General features: G+C 36.9%; 2 pseudogenes; both read right to left on the reverse strand.

Moving 5' to 3' along the window:
- The window catches only part of LOC137287882 (E3 ubiquitin-protein ligase rnf213-alpha-like), a 140,658-nt pseudogene that overhangs the window by 102,261 nt on the left and 21,585 nt on the right, over positions 1 to 16,812 (reverse strand).
- LOC137286668 (uncharacterized) lies at positions 3,893 to 4,611 on the reverse strand (annotated as a pseudogene).

The raw sequence follows: 16,812 nt of genomic DNA on the forward strand, positions 1-16,812 counted from the left end.
AAAATCACTCAGAACAAGCTTAGGAGTGTCAGGGGACAAAGACTCATCTTCTGTACATGATTATGTATTGTCTCTGCCACTGACCTTGTGTCTGCATTTGGAGGAATATAAACAAGAACAATGAGCGTTTGACCAAACCCCCTTGGTAAATAGAAAGGTCTAAAGGAAACACTTAAAAGTTCCACATTTGGATTACATATTGTTCCTCTGATTACATACTGCACACACCAGCATTGATTAACGTAGATGCAAAAACCACCTCCCCTCTGTTATCGCGTCACCTCCTTGTTTCTGTCAAGTCTGAAGGGGTTATCAAAACCTGATAGGAAAAGAGTGTTATCGTTGACGGTATCATCGTGCCAAGTCTCTGTGAAACAGAGCAGACTAGCTTCTCTATATTCACTGAGATAAGACACACTCGCCTGTAGTTCTGAGAGTTTGTTCTTCAAGGACCAAACGTTTGACATGAGTATAGCTAGTAATGGTGGATGAAATTTTCGTTTACATACCCGTTCTCTTATTGCACCTTTCTTGCCACGCGTTTGTTTTCTTGTCCTTTTCTTATGTGAGTATTGTTTTCAACATTCAGCAGTTAAGTTATAATTAATAGCCAGCCCTTCAATAGATTCAGTGATAGAAGCAGTTCACAGGTGTAAGGGCTTGGGTTGTCACCATGTTGGCTGTCTGTTTGGGAGAGTTGTTGATTTGATAAAGTAACCTGTATTGCGAGGCTTGTGATGAAGAACACTGACCAGAGCTGTAATACAATCCTTCCGATCATGATGTGTCTTCCCAGTGAGATTACACATTAAAAACAGTAAGAGACTAAAGAAAAACAATGGAGTAAAGAAAAACAACAGACTAAAGAAAAACAATGGAGTAAAGAAAACAACAGACTAAAGAAAAACAACTGACTAAAGAAAAACAATGGACTAAAGAAAAACAACAGACTAAAGAAAAACAATGGACTAAAGAAAAACAACAGACTAAAGACAAACAACAGACTAAAGAAAAACAACTTCTTGTCAGGCTTTCCCAAACACTGACATCAAACTTTTCCCAAACACTTGTGTCAGGCGATTCTGAACAACAGCTGACGACCTCTATGGTGTGTGTTTATGCTGATGTAATTTCTCCATGATGTAAATTGCACTTCTTAAATACCCTGACCTCCAACCTTCTACTGAAATAATATAGTTTGTTAAAAAATATAGCTGGGATTGTGTTGAGTATGGCTTTGAACATCAAACCAATAATAAGTAATTCATTTGAAATGTGCAGATAGGTCATGTACAAGTTTTTTTTTCACACAACGTTTTGGATAAAAGGAATTCAAGTAGACTAAATTGCAATTTCAGGATTTGTTCATTCGCAATAAGGAATAAATGTTGTCATATAGAAAATTTCACAAAGAATGGAAAATAACAAGACAACATACTGTTCATAGTGGTGTGTTACTACCTTGATATTCAAAAGTGTCTTCACTCAATATACTGATATACCAATTCTACATCATATAACGCTATTATGTAATAGTGTAACCATAACATCTATATTATATTAAAGCATACATTTCATTGCTAACAAGGTCAGATATTATATTATTTATTATATGACATCTAAACGTCCAGACAATCATGATAACACATTCTCCCCTAATCATGTAGGTAAAACAAGTCACATATGTACCATTCACATACTGCCATGCATCATATGAAATATTTATGTGGATATACTTATACATATGTATTTAGGTATGCAATTTAAGAAAATCAGGATGAGTCAAAAACACTTCATGTGGTTACATAGTTATTTATCTGATGTGGTGCTGAGCAGTAAAAGACCAGGTAACAGCTCTTTCATATATGTGTATGGTGGAGGGATTTTCCTGTTCTCTGTGGAACACAGTTGCCATGAATGAGTTATCACATGACAGCACCATGTAAAACTTTTGAAGAAACTGCTTCTAGCCAGAAGCAAGCAAAGCTAGGCCACCTTGCTGGGAATCATAGGTACTTATGGTACATCAGCTTCCTGCTCATATCCCAGTAGGATTTACATCGTCACTTTAGCTACTAGTGGTTGTAGAAGATTTTAGGCTATCTAAATAAACAAGAGTCATCAGAAGATGACATATCCCCAGCCCCCACATATTTGAAAGGAAAAATCATCTGACAGTTACTTGATGATTTTATAGACTAACTTTGAATTGTTTCCATGGAAATCATGAAAAATATAAATGCCACATATCTGTAAACAACAAAAGGCACCACTTCAACATCTGTCTCATGTATCTGCCAAGATCTGCTGAAAGATATGAAATGGTTTTTGAGTTGTGCTCTGGAAACAAAACTCTACCAAAAGACACCACTTTGGGGTCTGCCATACATATCTACCAAATTTTACTAACAGACATTAGGAAGTTTTTGAGTTCTGCTCCGGAAATGAAACACACCTCTCACAAGTACAAAATGTTTCCATGGAAACCAAGAAAATAAGAAATCACAAAAACCTGTAAATAGCAAAAAATACCACTTATGGTTCAGGCTGATATATCTACCAAGTTTTGCAGAAAAATATTTAACATTTTTTTAGTTCTGCTCCAGAAACGAAGCCCACCCCACCATTTGACTAACACCAAAATGTTCCATGGAAAAACAAAAAATATAAAAATGCCAAAAATCTGTAAATAGCAAAGGGCACAGCCATGGGTTGAGATTAATATATCTATAAATTTTGGTCTAAAAATATTGAACATTTTTTTAGTTATGCTCCGGAAACAAAATGATGACAGACGGATGAATGGACAGACAGACGGAGCGTCAATTATATCCCCCTCGCATTACATCCCAGGGGCATAATATCAAGAAGTGAGTTTTTACCACAGGTATAGGTTGATGGAAACTGATATTAATGTACAGCCTTTCACAGACTATCATCAGTTATTGACAAAAACAAAACTCAAACATTTAGACCTTGCTGGTGTCAAGCATTCATCTTTTAGTTCATCTTCTTTCTCCATTCCTTTAATCGCCGTTTCTCGTCCCTAGCTCTTCTCTTCTATTCTTGTTCTTCCTTCTTTTCTCTTCACCTTGAGTTGTTCAGTTTCTTCTTTCTTTCATTTCCTTTCCTGCAAAATCTGCCCATAGGCATCTGCCATTATTGCTTTTGGCACTTTAATCTTCCTCCTTGTTACTTTTTCCTCTGCGGTACACTCGGCACATTGAGAAATCTCCCGGATGGCGATATGCTAGTCTGTTTCAAGCTCAACCATTTCTGATATTCACTGTCTGGTACATTGTAGCCTTCAGCTTTCCTTGTCTTGTACACCTTCACAATGTCCTCCCCAAGAATTGATTCAAACATGGACAATTGATCCTGTCCTGGTGTAACTTCTAATGAATGATGGTGGGCACAGATGCAGTAGAGGTTGCTCGATAAGTAGGATGTCCAGGATATGTAGACTGGAGGAGTGAACCAGTTGGAGGAATGGATTTGTATGAGACAGCAGATGTTGACGGCTGTGATATCTAAATTGTAGATTGGATGGTCAGACATGATTCTCCTTGTCTGGGATAGGTATAGGGTAAAGGAGTGAAAATGGCAGTGGCAGTGGCAGTGGCAGTGGACACCGACAGCTGTGACACCTGAAGTGTATCTCTGCAAGCTGTGCCTGATTCATCTTGTCCACAATATGCAGAGGCTGGAAGAGTGAAACTGTTGGTGGCAGAGGACGATGAAGTCGTACTTTCTGGTTTCTCAGAATATAATTTGGTGCTGGGGATCAACGTATGTTTATTCAGGACAAGGAGAATCTCTGACGCCATAAAAGGCAATGTCAACAGTGGTTCATTTCACTCATGCGGACTTAAACACTCTGTTAAATGTGTGCTTAGTTACAAAATCCCCCACACATTCCATCTGACACTGGAGCACAGCTTGCTTCCAATTCTCTTTGACCCGGTGGAAGAAGCGAAGGTCCAGTGGCTGTGCAACAGTAAAGAATTACATCATTCTGTTCGCAAATTTCTGATGCATCACATGTGATGTGTGTTGAATGTCCATCAACAAACAACAGGACTGGAAAGTGTCTGCATGACTGCATGAATGAAGACATCCCTCAGGAGGTCAACAAAGAATACACTGTCCATCCAACAACTGTCTGTCTCATCGTAGCTCCCTCAAAAACCTCCTAGACAAAGCAAACCACTTCCCAGGGAATACTATGACAGTGATTTGGGTCTTGTCACTCGAACCAAGATGATATACAACAGGTGCACCCCTCAAAGATAATACTTTCTCACTCCTGAGACAGAGAGGAAACACCGATTTAGATGGGTCTAGTATGACAGTGGGTTCCTTTACATGATTGCTTATATAATCAAGGAAATTTTGATGCCAGCCAACAGTTTTCTCTAGTGTGACTAAAGCCTTCCCCAATTGATGTGGTGTCCGTACTGAAATGCCAGGATGTTGCTTTAAGAAGCCATGAAACCAAACCTTTCCTGTTTTATTGTTTTTGAAGAGATAGACACCTTTGTCCACATCCACAATGTTTTTAACAGCTGTCAAAAGTTCTTCTGTGGTGCAACCGTGTCTGATTCTGGACATGTTCAACACACAATCGGCCAGACAGTTTTCTTCAGTTTCTGATAAAACTGTTTTGTGATCACATTTTGTTCCATCATATTTATTGTGTAATGCATCAAACATTGTGGTTTTTGGTATACCATATGTTCTTGGTGCCTTTGAATGTGTTAACAGTCCTTGTCTGATGAGAGAAACTGTGTGATCTAAAGTTGATTGGACGTACTTTACTTGGGATTGACGGTTATTTGTCTGCAATTTTTTTACATAAATGATGGACAAGCAGATTGCCTGCCAGTAAATAGACAAAGATGTTATGGCATTCCAATTATAAACTTGTATTAACATATGAAATATTGTTCACTCATAACATCTAAGGTGTGTTTGTTACTTTATGAAAAGTAATTGGTGTCACTGATGAAAAAGAATGTTGTACTGCTGACTAACTGTATCACATGCACGACTGACGTTTTATTCGAAATAAAGTTCTTATATTCACTTGTAATTCACATAACTGCCAGGATTGAAACAGTCAGGTATTCTTGAACAGTGTCTTTGTACATTCTTGTTCAAGTGGTGTAACAGTAAAGCTAAACAGCAGATCAATAAAAATGGCAGCTAGTTGACTTCAGTGATTACTGTGCTCAGCCAAATTTGGTCATTGAGTCATTTATTGCTCATCCCCATATATATACTATATCAATTTGTATCCCACTTTTCATAGTGTGATTACATTATGTCAGTGTTGGGTATGTTTCAAGTACATCGAGAAAAATTGCATAACTTAAGTACACAAAATACTGCTTCCTTGTTGCACTCACATTGACTCATATTTTGTCTTTGTCTTAATCTGAAATACAAGTTCGTAAAATTCACCAAGCTGTGTTGATCATTAGTTCTGTATTGTAGTTATATTAGTGGCTATAAGTAGGCAGGGAAATCATCACCTGGCCATCGTAACAAGTACGCTTCTATATATCAGGCCATCAGTAATGTTTAATGTGTTTCACGTGAAGTTTTCATATGTAGATCACTTATCTTTATTTGATAATCTTCATTCATCTGATATATGTCTGGTCACTTTCCTACTGAAACAATATTTTAGTAAATGTACATACAGAAAGCTGAACTGTTTTGCATGTGTCATGTGCAAAGAGACTTGAACTCATAAAGATATGGATTACCCCATCGTCAATGAAACTTTCAATTCTTTCACATCTTAATTATTAAAAAACCCATGATTAACATGAATGTATTTTGATGATGTGTGGATGTATTACAAAATCAATTGGGCCCAAAAAGTAATGGAATTACATATTTCAAAAGGGACAAAGGTGAATAAAATTTAACAATGCTGACGTTTAAGTCATCTGAAAGTCTTAAACACTATCTATTGATGTTAGCTTTTACTTTGGTTCTAATCATTATTGACTGATACCTAAAGTAAATGACGTGCAAGGTGCCCGTCTGTCAGCAATGGAACACAGTCTAAGGGAAACCACTCTCATCAAAGCCATCAAATTAACTGCCCTTCATATTCCTATAAGGTCACGGTCGATTATTTCAAATGTTTATCAACATGCCTCAACAAACATGTTCCTGGTGTAAAAAAAAGTAAGTTGTTATGTGACTAATGTTTTTAGTTTGTGTATCATTCATTGATATTTGACTTGAGAGAAGACGAGAGCTTGGACAATAGAACCCAGTCCGAAATTAATTCTTTGATGAAAAAAACATCATGTTTTTCAGCAGAGCACGTTTCCAAAGTTAATGATTATTTCTTTATAGGACTATTCAACAAATAGGCATAAATAGGCAAATGTGTAGATGAGGATCTGAATATATTGTTCTGTTGTTGATATACTGCTTCCAAAACAACATGTGCGTGGGATACTCAAGACAAATTAAGTTCTTACACCTACAAATAGTGAATGGATACATGTATGATTAGATCTAAATTGCTTTCTGTTGGTTTTGACAGTTCATAAACCACATGGATGAAATATTACCATTTGTTTAATATCAACAAATAAGCAACACAAAAGTTAGTGAAAATTGCTGAGGCCAATGACATTTGTTCGGTAATGGACGACAGAGCTACACAGTGAATGTATAGTATTGATAGGGCAGTATGATCCTTTTAGGCTAAGAAAGCCTTTCATCATGGTTTGGAACTACGTGATGTACTAAAACAGACAAGGTGCTACATTTAGAATGGGGTATCCCAGTTTCGAACAACCCTTGTTGGCTTATCCCTCTCATTGCCGATATACAGACCATGTTTAAGTATGTAATGCTCGCCGCTTGTATTTTCATCAGTTTTCTTCTCTGCGTCCTTTGAAATATATTCAAGGAGCAGATAAGCGTTCTTCCAGAAGAAGAAGTTTCCCTTTCAAGGCATGCACATGAAAGTTGTCAAGATCGGACACTTGGGAAAACAATGCAGAAATGGAATTTTGTGTCGTAGTAGTCACTTATTTGGGAATACCTGACACCACTCTACTTGATTCTACGGAACTGAAGAAGATAATACAAATTTGGTTCTGATGTAAGGCTGGATGGGTAATTCAGGTCAGCTGAGATCCAGGACTACCAAGAACCAGGGCTAGGCATTTGAGATATTGATTTTGTTTCATGCTTATGTTTGAGTAAAGAGAAACCTTCAGTCAACTTCACTGTAAGCATGAACAGATAAATTTACATGTAGCCTGTATGTGCTGTTTTCCAATTTTTTTCCCACTGTATCATGCATGTTTTTCATCCATACATATGCCAATACAGCCCTTTCCTGAAGCCCTGGTTATTCTAAACTCTATCAATATGCAGCTTTGATAATACAGAACACTGAAGGTGTAAAGTTCATCAAATGCTTATGCACTCAAATTTCAGTTTTCCAAAATAAATAAATTATGTGGAAGTGAAAGAAGTTGCTGAAGGAAGTGAATTCAAGGGCCAGTGGAAATGTGAAATTTTAGAATAGCAAAAAAACTCTATTATACTGGATTGAAATTTATTACAAACCATCACTGAAACTGTTAAAATTATTCATTTTCTATTCAATAATCCATTCAATATCCAAATATAGATATTTATACCATAAGTGTTCACTGTTTCATCTATATCTCCAAGATGGGAGATGTTCACTGTCAAACATTTTAAAAACATAAAAGTTATCCTTTTTGACAAAAGTATTTAAGTTGCATAAAGAAGTGATACACATTAGGAGAGAATTTATTGATGTAAATTTCTTTATGAGGAATAGCAAAACATTTCAGACCATATGCTTACTCTTTCATCAGGTGAAGAAAGGATTACACATTTACTCTGAAATACATTCCTCATAATAATGATATTCACTTAAAATGCATATTAACATCATCTGTGCATTAACTGTTGTTAACTCCTGAGCATTCATAACAACTGAAATGAATTTAGCCTAATTGTCACGCAAATAAACATATCTGGTATCTGTATTGTACTGAATCCTTTGATATCTATACCAAGAATAAAAAGTTAAGTGACAGCCTATTTCAAAACTAAGATGTGAAGCTGTGGAAATGTTCGGCTGAACTAACTGGGAAGACCAATCTACATTTAGAGAAGGTCTGTCTGGCAATTGTTTTAGGGATGTCATAATCATTTGTATTTACAATTAAAGGAAATATTTTTACAGACATAATAACACCACTTTTTATATCAAAATAACTATTCCTGTTGTGCTTGTACAAGATTATTAAATTTAGGTTTCACTTGTTAACAGTGACAATCGAGTGAACATATAACAGTCATTTCTGATTTTCACTTTTCATAGAGGGTAACCATTTTACGGAAAACAAAATGCATGTTTTCCAAAAGCGCATGCATCCTGTTTAAAGCAAAAGATAATTTATGGTTTTGTTTTTAAACTAAAAGTACAAAACAAAATTATGATAGCTTGGGGTTTTTTTCTGAAAGACTTCCTATATGCCAACATATATTTTTTAAAAATATACTGGGTGGTGCTTAACTTTTTATTCATGATATATCAAGAAACACTGCCTCTGTGGTTTAGTGGTTACAGCATCCGCCTGGAGTGCAGAAGGTCGCGGGTTCAATCCCCAGACTCATGATACTAAAACATGTTTAAATATGGTCCCTGTCTGGTGCTTGGCACTGATGGGTACAACAAGGACTGTCGGCACGGAGTTAGTATACTGAGATCATTCATTAGGGGAACTAGTCGTATTTTCAACATCCTTGGTAAAAGCAAACACTTACATTGTTGAGAATTTGCTACTCTTCAAGGCATTGATGCTGGATGTTACATCTTTATGTCCCCACCAGTCTTCATCCCTGTGACAGTGTGATGATTTCATAGGCATCACAAACGGTGAAGAATCTTTCCTCAGGAAGTGTAGTAGAGGCATAACATACATCCATGATGAGTCAGCTAGCTGATCTCCATATTGAAATCCAAAAAAGGTATCTCTTGTCACTTGGCTGTTTTTGTAGATGAGTTCCAATATCATCTCAACCATGTCCCTACAATATTAAACCACAAATTATGAAAGTACACAACAAAATGTCTATCAAAAAATCCTGATTGTAATTAGTATGTACCCATATGACAAGGTACCTCAAGAATACAATTTATGATGAAACTTGATCAGTCTTTCATGAAGAAATATATACATAGATAAGAGTGCTAGTCATCATCATCATGAACCATTCTGCATATGTATTGAGTAAATAATTAAGTTATACATTTAAACATTATGTTTATGCTGCTTTATAAGACCAACTCACCAAATGACCAGCTCAACTGTGCAAACCTTTTTTTCACCACACACATTGAAATTTAGGACAGATATTTACATCTTCAAGTTAAACTGAGTCCATGTACATTACCGCTACTATTTGCTGATTATTATCTACACCTAAAAATTCAAGTGTTTATTGTCTGGGATTTCAGTTTGTGCCATTGTTCCATTGCCATCATGATAATAAATGCACAGCGGACGAAGTTAGCTTTGTCTTTGTCTTTTTATATAACCAATACACAAATAAGAAAAAGACACTAAATATGTGTCCACTGTATCTGTGAAAATCTTGGACTGGCAATCCACAAGTGACATCACATCAGCAAGACAACCACATTTGGCTGACCCATCTTAGGAATCAATTCAAGACTGCCAGTTTAACTGCTTTAAGCATTCCTGGTTTATGACCAATCAGTTAAAAGATTGTATGGAACAGACTTAGGGAGCACACACAGCCTGCAGTACATCCAATTTTCCCACAACATCACTGACAGGCATATCTTGTCTGGTTCGGACAGCACATATGGTCGATTCCAATAAAAAGTATACGCAACATGTTTGGGCCTGTAACATTTTAGCATTACTATATTTATTTCAAGGTGCCAATAATTTCAACATAAGTTAGATGATTTGAGCCATATATAATATGACTATATTTAATTACAAACATGCAATCACCAAGGCGACATAATCCCCCACTGCAAATTATCAAATCACAGTAAAAAAGTAATTAAAGTGAAGGTCGTAGTTTAAGATGAATTTAAATGTCAACAAAGAAATGACCAATTAAACTCTCAATTAAACTGACTGGGCCTGGTGCATTCCCTTGATTAAGTTTGATGACAAATATAAAGAAAGTCCAGTGAATGGTTCTTGAGATATTTTGCTGACAATCTTAACATGCAAGTCAACATGCTGAAATCATCAAAGTGCCACTGTGACCTTGAAAACTGAAGGTCAACTAAATCAACTGTGCCATGTGCCTTTCCTTGATGAAGTTTGGTGTCAAATATAAAGGATATACTGTGAATGGTTCTTCACATATCTCGGTGACTAGCTTAACATGCAGGTTAACATGCTGAAATCTTCAAAGTGTCTCCATGACCGTGAAAACTAAGCAAAAATCACCAAAATCAACTGGGCCCTGTGACTTTCCTATATAAAGCTTGGTGTCAAATATGATGAAATCATAAAACATGAATAATATATTTTAAACATGAAGTAACACATTTAAGAGTTTAACAAGGTACGTCTCTTTTTCATAATATATATATATGCATACATTTAATAATGATTAATGGATGTGGAAGTTAACATGCTTTTGAATATAAATATGTTTGGAATAGACAAGTGGGAAATAACGTAATCTTTCTTCAGCATATGAAAAGAAAATGGAATTCATCTTCTATACCAAATCTACAAACAGGACAAGTGCATAGAGATATATCAATATTTAACCATCTTCCTTCAGTTTGTTTTAATCATAATAAGCCTACAAGAATATTACTATATTTCATTTCATGCATAGCACTTCAATATTTCACAGCAAACTCTCACATTCTCTATAGAAGTTGTAGTGTGAACTGTTGTCCAGAGTACCGATTGATAAAACATATTAATACATACGAGGGGATGTCAATAAGTTTTGAGCATTTTTCATACCCATGAGTGACAGCCTGTGGTATGACATTGAACCTTGGGGTGTAGCTGATGTGATATATAAGTTTTGGTATCCTTCTCTCAGCAGTTATTGAACAGCTCACATTGACAGAAAGAGACCTCCCTCACGGCAGTGAAAATGAATATAATTGAGTATAGAGCAGTAATTAAGTCTTTAGTTCTTGAAAAAAACTCAGCGAAGAACATTGAAGAAAGGATTTCAGCAGTTTATGGGAAGTCTTCCCCTTCATCTGCTACCATCAAACGATGGGTCAATGAATTTAAGCATGGTAGAGAGAGTCTTGGAGATGAACCCCGTCCAGGTCGCCCAACAACAAGCACTAGTCAGGAAAATATTGACAGAGTGCAGAGACTTGTCGAATCACACTCCACGAGTTAGAGGAGACCACGGGCATTTCACACAGATCAATCAAGACAATTCTTCATGAACATCTCGTCATGTCTAAGGTGTGCGCAAGATGGGTGCCAAGAATGCTTACAGATGAAATGAAGCAAACAAGGGTCACCATAAGCAACTCCATGCTAACCAGATACAACAAGAATCCAGAAGATTTTCACTTTAGGCTAGTAACCTGTGATGAAACCTGGATCCACCACTATGATCCTGAGAGCAAACAAGAATCCATGGAATGGAAACGTCACTTCTCCCAGGACCAAAAAGTTCAAAGCCTCTAGATCAGTGCAGAATTTAATGGTGACAATCTACTGGGATAGCAAAAGGCGTCATCCACATAGATTACTTACCAAAAGGAAGAACAATGAATGGGGAATATTACGCTAACTTGTTGAGGCAAGTGCGACAGTCAATCAAGGAGAAGTGCTGGGGCAAGATCAGACGTAGTATTCTTCTACATCAAGACAATGCTCCAGTACACACCTCTTGCATTGCAGCGGCTGCTGTCCAGGAATGCGGGTACGAAATCTTGCAGCATCCCCCCTTCTCTCCAGACCTGGCACCAAGTGATTACCATCTGTTCCCAAATCTCAAGAAACACTTGCGTGGTCGTAGATTTTAGGATGATAAGGAGCTTATTGCTGCTACTGAGGCTTGGTTTGAGGACCAAAATGGCGCCTTCTACAGAGATGGCATCAGCGACTGGCAGAAAAGATGGAACAAGTGTCTTGACTCACAAGGGGCCTATGTTGAAAAATAAATGTGGTTCATACCAATATTTTGTGTTTTTCTATGCAAGGCTCAAAACTTATTAACATCCCCTCGTACATCTTTAAAATATCCAAGAAAATCAAATTATATTACAAACAAATGAAGCATAATTATATCGCCCAATGTGATCTAAAACTAACGTGTCCTATGAATTTTTGGGTATTCTACCCGAGTGCATTTCTGTAAGTTTGAACCAATATTTAATAACTCGACATAAAGCATATCTATACAAGTGAGTGAGTGAGTGAGTTTAGTTTTACGCCGCACTCAGCAATATTACAGCTATATGGCGGCGGTCTGTAAATAATCGAGTCTGGACCAGACAATCCAGTGATCAACAACATGAGCATCGATCTGCGCAATTGGGAACCGATGACATGCGTCAACCAAGTCAGCGAGCCTGACCACCAGATCCCGTTAGTCGCCTCTTACGACAAGCTGAGTCGCCTTTTATGGCAAGCATGGGTTGCTGAAGGCCTATTCTACCCCGGGACCTTCACGGGTCCATATCTATACAAAGGACATCATCTACATTCACCATATATCATACCATTAGACATTTGCAATCCTACCGTACATTAAAAAATCTCTTGCAAGTGAACAAATGAACTTTTTCAATATTCTCATATCAGCTAACCCCACACACCACTGCACCATATAGTAAAATTGGTTGAATTTATGAATCAAATATTTTAAAGAATACCATAGATCAACCGCATCAATTTTTCTTAGGTAATATAATATTTCAATAAAGCTCTTTTTCCTCTCCATGCTAGATTGTCTGTACATTTATTCATTTTAAAAGTGGATGAAAATATAATAGAAACATATCTATATGAAGTTACAACATCAATGACAGAATCTTAATAACACCATTTTTCTTTAGCTGATAATCTCCCATCCCTTCTAAAAACAACAATAGTTGTTTGATCTAGGTTAACTTGAAGTCCCCATTTGTCAGAATATGATTCTAAAATATTCAGTTGTTTTTGTAGTCCTGAACCAACGTCATATGTGAAAATGACATCGTCTGCAAAAAGTAGAAGCAATATTTAGAAAAAAGCACAGTTGACCCATAAATAGGAAAAAAAGAACTCAAAATACACCCTTGTCTTAGACCAACTGGGCAATCAAAATAATCATTTGAACATTGTTGTTGCACACTCTAACAGACACATATATACTTAGTAATGAAGTGTTATGGTGAGTAATTTGCTGTGACAAAAGGTGCAAGAAATCCCCTCAGAACCAGCAAATATAAAGATTATAACATTGACAAGTCTAAAATATTCAGTAACATGTATTGATCAAACAAGGGCAAGATACAATGATTCACATTAGAGTTTCTAATACAATGCAACTGAGTCAAATCTAAATATAATATCAGCTCACCAACATCTTGGTTTGAGAGTGAGAAACAGTTATACTGAATGTTACATGGTCAGCGGTCAGGCAGCAGTCATGTAGGTCAAGCGCTGACGAAGAGGCAGGCAGTAGGTAGGCAGAATGATGTACTCAAGCTATCCGTGTGTGCCCGTGTGTGTGTGCCCGTGCCTGTGTGTGTGCCTGTGCCTGTGTGTGTGCCCATGCGTGCATGCGTGTGTGTGAACACACCAAAAAGACTTTTTATACAGTCACTGATTCTTCATCATTCCAACAAAGCATGGAACCTTCGGGAACGACTTTGTGTTTAACAAGTCAAGACACATCAAAGGGAGGCAGCTGTAAAGCAATACCTTAAAGGCCTGCCAATAAAATACTAATAGCACTGAATATTTATGATACGAAATGTGACCTATAATAACTATCATTCAAAACTCTAAACATTGTGACCCACTTATAACTCAATCAATAATATAATTTACAAAAACACACTCTCATAGCACCCTCTTAAGGAAAAGAAAGTTATGTTACAATCATTGCAAGATAACAAACATAATATGATGGAATATAATAATATGAATAACAAGAGAAACATCTTGCAGCATTACAAAGATATAATGCATATACAAACATACAGCATCATCAAGTCATCATACATTTACAACCTGGAAAGTGCATCAGCATTCATGTCAGTATGGCTTTGACTTTTTCAAATGCACTCTGACAACTGCTATCCCACTGGAATTTTTTCTCCAAAAGGTTGGTAAGTGCTGATACAACATTTAGAGAAATTTTGACAAAACTTTCTATAATAGCCCACCATAGCAAAGAATCTAATGAGTTCTCTCTTAGACTAGGCACTGGAAAATGTACAATTGCTTCCACTTTAGCATGAAGTGTCTCTACCTGTCCATGCCCTACAACATGCTCTAGGAATTTAACTTGTGCCTTCCCAAATTCACACTTGGCTAGATTCACAGTCAGTTTTGCTTTAGACAGTCTTTTGAAGAAAGCGAGAAGTCTTTTCAGATGGTCTTCCGACTCCATGTCGTAACTGATGACATCATCCATACAAGTCTCGATACTATCAAGACCAGATGTGGCATTGTTGACAAGTCTCTGGAATGTCTCTGGTGCATTCTTCAGACCAAACGGCGTTACAATGTATTGACACAGTCCATCTGGTGTAGTGAATGACGATATTTTCTTTACATGGTCCGTGAGTGGAATTTGTCAGAGGCCCTTTAGCAAATCAAACTTACACAATCATCCACTCTCAGAATAGGATACAAATCAGTTCATGGGAGTGTATTAACAGTTTTCATGTCAGCACAGCAGCGCCAACCACCTCCACCACTCTTCGGCTCAAGAACACATGATGAACTCCATGGACAAGTGAAATTTCTCAAGTGAAGAGATTGATTTCAGGACACTGAGCCATTGTTCCTTTAAATGTTTCAGTGCCCTGCACACACTGTGACAAAACACAAGCTCAAAGGGACTACACCCTAAGCTTTCCTGTACTGACTCTGACCGCAAACAACAACAAATGCACACCCTCATCCCAATCTTTCTGTCTCAAAACAAGAAGTCTTGATCATATTCTTCAATGTTTGATGAAACGTCTCTAAAGCTCACTGCAACTCAGTTGTATTGTACATGATACCTCCCTTGTGAATCTTTTGTATCTTGCCTTTGTTTTTGGTGAATACAAAAAATATTGAAAATATCAGACTTCCCAGTGTTGTATTTTGCTGGTTCTGAGGGGATATCTTACACCTGCTGTCACAGCAATTTTTAACTGTAAAACTAGCATTCTTGTAGCAACAACAGACTGCCAGAGTTTTTCTAAAGTTTGAAGTACCTCAGTAATGTAACCTTTGTTGATACTGGAAAAAGACTGGTACTGCTGAATCACAGTCTAAGTAAACTTAGTCTCAGTGTTTTTGATTACAATCCACCACTGAGTCTAATAAACCCAAGCAGAAGGTTGCGTCAGGTACGTTTGAGCAACCTATGACCATCCAATCACTAGCAAGACAGTTAAATAGATTTAACCAATCTACTACTTTGGGTTCGGAGGGACTTACAAAATATTCGGGTCACTGACACAGATCTCTCCACAAACATAAATCTGCATATAACACAGTTATTTGACCTGCAGTATGTATGCTTTGGGCTTTTTGTTGACATGGTTACCATTAGCTAACATTTCCACCAGAGGACATCCTTGATTATTGCCAAAACCACTATTATCAGTGACTGTTTAGTCACCGTTGTCATGATTGTAATGTGCGCCATTTGCATCACACAGAAGCAATCTTACGCTTAAGAGCATTTGGAATCGTTCTCATACAAACCTTTTCCAGATTAAAAGTTCAAAAGGTATGTGGACACGCACGCATGCACGCATGCACACACGCACGCACACACGCACGCACACACGCACGTGCACCCAAACCCACCCACCCACACCCACATACACAGACAGAGTGGGAGATGATTAAGATGTTAAGATAATCTGACAATATCTTATTGAAGAGATGGCAGTTATTCCCCTTCGAGGCAAGATGCCTGTTTTGATGCCTCAAATGAGGAAGCTTTCCAGAAACCTTGTCCTTATTTCCTTCCTTTCACAGTGAATGGAAACATTTTGATTTCCTTTGTATTTGATGACTTTTCTTTAACATGGACCTAACTGTCTAAAACTATCTGATTCACCATAATTAGTATGACTCATTTTAAACTGTAAATGTTATGGGCAGTAAAAATTTCTCATGACTTTTATGATAACCTATGACAGATACTAACAGCTGATAAAACAGGAGTTTTATTCAGATACATGCAAAAATCAAGTCTCTTTCCTAATAAAATATAAGCTTTATCATGACAAAGCCCCATGTTAAAGACATAAGGATTTTGATGATATACATGTTTATACTTTCTGGGAAGGTTTCCCATACTTTTTCACTATGTTAAAACTCCATTAACACAACCTTTGACATTTCATTAACATGGGATGTAAGTCACATTAAATCACTCATTGATAACACAAAATATCTTGCAATGTCTAGACGTAAATAATAAGGTCATTCAAAATATTTAATCTTATTATTTGTCCGTTGAAGATACTGCACTGTAATATTTTCACTTCAGTATTACACTAGTGTAATACCGCTTGACGTATGACATCAAAAT

This window comes from Haliotis asinina, chromosome 6, assembly GCF_037392515.1.
Source record: "Haliotis asinina isolate JCU_RB_2024 chromosome 6, JCU_Hal_asi_v2, whole genome shotgun sequence".
Lineage (NCBI taxonomy): Eukaryota > Metazoa > Mollusca > Gastropoda > Lepetellida > Haliotidae > Haliotis > Haliotis asinina.